This window comes from Triticum dicoccoides, chromosome 2B (genome assembly GCF_002162155.2).
Source record: "Triticum dicoccoides isolate Atlit2015 ecotype Zavitan chromosome 2B, WEW_v2.0, whole genome shotgun sequence".
Classification (NCBI taxonomy): Eukaryota; Viridiplantae; Streptophyta; class Magnoliopsida; order Poales; family Poaceae; genus Triticum; species Triticum dicoccoides.
The window spans coordinates 383,025,862-383,031,339 of NC_041383.1; the positions used below are offsets into that span (position 1 = coordinate 383,025,862).

At 45.7% G+C, this 5,478-nt stretch overlaps 1 long non-coding RNA gene across 1 annotated transcript; it reads left to right on the top strand.

Annotated features, from left to right (window-relative positions):
• The first annotated feature begins 590 nt into the window (after window positions 1-590).
• Window positions 591-2,893, top strand: LOC119363773. The gene is made up of 4 exons (XR_005174389.1): window positions 591-1,085; window positions 1,231-1,319; window positions 1,426-1,497; window positions 2,287-2,893. It is a non-coding gene; the product is annotated as an uncharacterized LOC119363773 (long non-coding RNA).
• Window positions 2,894-5,478: the final 2,585 nt, after the last annotated feature.

Sequence of the window (5,478 nt, forward strand, 5' to 3'; positions counted from 1 at the left end):
TGGCGCAAACAAGTGTACATCATCAAAAAGACACTGTGCTAAAATTATAACTTGAAAAAATGAGATATACTCTGAACACTGGAGAATGGTGATGCCCTCATTTAGCCCACTAGTAGTTCGAGACAATAAACAGTTCGAAACAACGATATATACAACATTCAAACACTGACTAGTGACTACTACTGACATAAACAACAAGACATGATAGTTCATAAGAAGTCTTCTACACCACCAAAATGCACCCATCTGCAGCGCTCAGACTCTCATGATCCAGACAAGAATGACATTCTAAATAGAGGCAACTATTACATAATAAGAGTGACATAGATGAGGATGACCAAATGACAATGAATTTAAAACAATAATGAGGCTAGCCAACTCACCTCCACAACGCTCTCCCGATCGGTTTCTTTGATGGCCGTTAGATCATGGTCAACTCGGTCCTCTGGTTTGTTTTGCCTGTTCGATCTTCACCTTACAGTAATTTCCTTTTCACCCCACGGTGCTTTTCTTTGCCCAATGACTGGTGGGTTCGTCTCGCAAGTGCATTGGCTGGGTGAGGTGCGTCCATGTGCGATTGGGATTTTTCCAGTCCACTCCTCGCGCGCGACGTGCGTCCTGGGACCGCCCAATCCCCGAGCCCTCACCCCTTCTTCCTCCTCTCTCCCACGTCAGCCGCCATAGCAAGAACCGTAGCCCCCTTCCCTAGATCCCCGTTGCCGCCGCCCCTCCCGCATCTGCTCTCTCCTTCCTCTCTCTGTTGTCAGCCGCCGCTACAACTCCTCCCTTCCCCGTCTTTGTCCGTGCAGCCGACCAACTTAGCTCCGCCCGGCGATCGCTGCCTCCCCAGTTCATCATCCCTCCCTTGCTGCTCTACTTTCACCAGGGACGGACGAATCCATGCACCCCCTCGCCTAGAACCGCTAGGTGAAGAAGATGGACGAGCGCGAGGGTCGGAGGAGGCCACAAGGCGACGGATCTAGCGCGGGATTACGGGTTTCAAGACCCTCGTGGTTGACCTCCTCTTCGCTTCTTCCTCGTACTACTGCATCCCTTCGGTTCTTCCCCTCTACAATGTGATGCAGGTGCTCCTCGCCTCCCCATCTCATTTTCTCTCCACTCTCTCTCTTTCCACATATACTCCTGGTTTTAGATCTTTCTCGGCCATGGTACTGCAAGTTATGTTTTCTCATTATCAGTTGGTTCAGTTTACTGTTTTTACGGCTGCAGATTACTTGTGATTTTCTGCAAAATCAACTTGTCAAGGAGTGGTGTCAATGGAAGCCGTGACAGTCATTCTGGTGACATATGCACATCAGGTTCTAGAATTAAGTAGTCCTACTAGGAAATTTTAGTTTGCTTATTCGCTAAGTAAATCGGTGTTCTGTTTGTCGGGTCCATCTAATCACTTTCTCGTGCATGCAGGTCGGCACCGCTGTTGTCACTGGGCAGAATGGATGACTGGCCATGGGCAGGCTCGGAGCCCTCTGCGAACAGGTAACTGAATTTTCTGACCAAGGAGCTTTCTAAACATGTAAAACGGCATGTAGGCCAAAGCACACAGGTTTACAGTTAGTGCCTGCAACACTCAGCTATGGCTCTGGCCCAGTTGGATCCAACATGCAGAGGCAGACAACCAGCAAGCAGCCCCTCTGTTCTACAGGCCAGTGTTTTGTTAGTTTGGAGTCAAATAAAAAGATGTATAAATCTAGGAATTTCAATAGGTGTGAGGTGGACAAAAGATCTGGGGTATATCACTACAGCAATAGAACTAGAGGGAAGGAGGGAGATGGTACTGATTTTAACGTAGCAGGATAGTATATATACTAGCATAGTGTAACAGAGCATGGTTTATGAACAACTATTAAGATAGCAGGAATAAGATTCCTTGGTAATTATCACATCACTATTAGCCTCACTAGACAGATATACTGAGAATGCTTAAATTAGACTACAAATCTTATTTCTAATCAACAGATGCTATAGTACTGTTATTTGTCAAATGCGACAACATCAAAAACACAACAGAAAGCACTATCTGGTGAAAGTTTGGGCGGTAAGCAAGCAAATGGACAGAAATGTAACAGCATGAACACTTAAATTAACATCTATTTGTCAGATAAGCAGATGCAAACTGCATACAAACATAATTCAAGTGCAATTTAACATCTATAACAGAGTTACATTTCTTTTAAACATAATACACTTATTGTGTCGCTTACCTACTTGCAAAGAGAGTTCATATCAGAGGAAATGTTCATTGTTTCTACTCTGTTTATATTTCAGGTTTGCATGTTCAGTCAATGGGAAATTGGTAGCAACTTTCCTGCACTTTTTGGATGCATTGCTTTGATAGTTTTGCTTGCGGTGCCTAAATTACAGCCTGCCAATGGCGTGGAGTTTAGGTGGCTAGCCCATGCATTGGGAAGAGTTTGGGCGGGTCGCGGTTGATATCGGACCTGTAAATGAAGAAATTTTCATTGCAGTGGGCATAATTAATGGTGTGGTGGGGCTTAGTTGCGCGCTCGTTGGTCTGCCCAGGGCGAAGGAGTTCACCGTGGTGGACATGCCACTCCTGGAGCGGCTCTTCATGTTCCTGCCGCCTAATGTTGTGGTGGGGCTTAGGATCGCTTGTGCTCCCAACCCGCGGGTGCTCGCCTACCTAGACACAAAGAGCTCGCATGCTACAGATTGGTGTCAGCATCATTGGGGCACATCTCTCTGGTCTACATCTCTCTTGCAACTTGAAATTATTCCATCGACATTGATCCAACCATCATGTTCTCCTTTGTGATTAGAAAACTATCAATGACTTGTGATAATAATGTTGCTTTAGCTGTAGCTCATTGCAGTCTCTAAAAATTATTCCAGTAATCCCTCTTCTTCTCTTCTCTTCCAGTAACTATCAATGACTGGTGGTGAGTTCAGCGGCTGCCGCCTCCTCTTCTCTTCGAATCCAGTAATCCCTCTCGTGAGTGCATCAAGGGATGTCATGCCCTCAACTAGGTGAAGCACCAGGTCCACTTGAGCTCCTCCTTAAATAGATGTGTTCGTGTCATTTAGCCCCAAAATTCAGTTCAGTTCGGATCTACATCTTTTGCCGACCCCTTTTCTTGGTACTGATTGACCTTTTTGTGTTAATATTTTTATTTGACTGCATTTTTTTCTTTAGTCCTTCCTCTTAGTGTATAATCCTGATTGTGCAAGTTTCTTTCCTGGCAGCGAGTTTATGATTCAGACCATTCCATAACAAAATGCATATATGGCCTCACGGTAGGAGTTTAGCTTCACACTGTCATCAAGTTTGTGTCAAATTTATTGTTCCATTTTTGGAACAGTGTACTTTCATGAGTATTTTCTAACGAGTACATATAATACTTTCGCAGATCATTTTACAAAATAGAAGTATAGAGGAATTAATATATAGAAGTTATGACCATCGTGTAGAGTGATCTCTGAAGATGGATTGCAGATAAGTATATTAACAATTTAGTATTGACCCTATTTCTGTTGATACTTTACTTTACTAAATCTTTCGTATTAACCATAAGCATAAAGGATATCATGTTGGGTTGCATTGCCATGTAAGGAATGGGTATCCTAAACCTGAGAAAGTACCAACGCAGATGATAGTTTCTTAGGAATATCATCGTGTTGTTACAGCAAAGATGGCTAGCTGTAGCACCTTCTATAATTCAGTTTACTATTAGGGATATCATTCAATCTCTGAACTATGTATTACCGTTATAAATTTGGCTAGGGAATCTCTCTCATTTTAATATTGCAATGAAGTGGTTGGGATGGAGAGGGTTTTTTACTTGACTACTTTCTGACTATATACCTTTCTGTTTTGTGCAAGTACAAAGTATTAGTAATTTCAGTCTGTCCAATTTTTGCAAGGATAATTGTGTGAGTCTGGTCCAAACTTTAAGACAATCACTTAATACATTCATGGGATCACCAACTTTTGGCGTTTTTTGAGACTAGCTAGGTGGGATCATGAATTCCAAGAAGACTGTGGTAATTATCCTACTTTGTTTGCAAGATTGGTTTCTAAAAATATCATGGTAGTTGTAATTTCAGGTTGCTGCTGATTTGACTGAATATGTTTTGATGGTTTTTTAATCTTTCATCTTTACTGTGTGTAAAAGTAACTAATTCATTCCTAATTGAATCTTTCAATGGTTGATGGGAACACTACAGATCTTGCTTCTCTGCTTTTTAATGTTTCTGTTGTAACACGAGAGGGAATGGATTCAGTCTTGGTTTTGGTCAATCTTGTTGGTTCCCTCAGGACCACCACACACATATATATACCACAACACTAGGGTTACATAAGCAGTACTGGGCCTGGGCCACCATGGGCCTCCCATATGTACCAACACTCCCCCTCAAGATGATCATGGGTGAACACCCATGACCATCTTGCAACAACTACATAACTCAAACTACGACGACTCTAATGAACATAAAACTTAACCAACTACGATACATGAGAGCCATTGCCCTCTCCATCATCTTCTCACCACCTCCAACTTGTGATGGCCAACTGAGCACCATGCACCTCCTCAACAACCCCGGCTGCCTCACCACACAGGTTCCGTAGAACCATCCACACTCGCCTCAATGCCCTCAGCCCGTCTTCTCCACAGGCACGACGGCCTCTTCGGCCACTGACCTCTTCCGTCTTCTCCACAGGCACGACGGCCTCTCCGGGCAACTCCTGCCCCAGCCATCTTTGCCTCAGGCACGACGGCCTCTCCCCTGGTCAGGCCTCAACCATTCTCACCTCAGGCACGACAGCCTCTCTCCCGGACACTTCCTCATCACCAACCACACTCAAGCCACAACCTCATCATCTCCATCATCACCACATCTCCCTCTCCCCCCCTAAAAGAAAATCCATCTGGCTGCCATCAGTAGCAACATCTCTCTCCTTGGTCCTTGCAGCGGACCAAGCAATCTCTCCCCCTCTGCTCCTTGCAGCAAGCACGGAGCAGCAACAACACCACAGCCAGCGCAGCATCTCATCCTTCTCCCCCATCTCATCCTTCTCCCGCTCAGCAGCACCAGCAGCTGCGACCAACTCCTCTTCCAAACAGCAGCAGCAACTAGCACACAGGAGCCACAAGCAGCTGCCCTTCTCTTTCTCCTCTGCCTCCTCTCCGTCTCATGCAGCAGCAGCACACAACCTTCCTTCTTACTCTTTTGTCAGCAGCAACAGCAGAACACAGCAGCCGCCAGGACCACAGCGCCCAGCAGGAGCTTCTCTCCTCTGCAGCCGTGCACCTCCTCTTCCTCACGCGCCGCTGCACCTGGCCGCACCCACAGCAGCTGCAGATGCAGCCACAACAGCAGCAGCAACAGAGTCAGCCTCCTTCTCCTCTTCCTCCTTGGCTGCTCCTCCTCTGTTGCCTTCTTGCCGCGCACAGCCTCACCTCCTCCTCTGCACCAGCAGTTCAACTCCTCTTTTTTTTT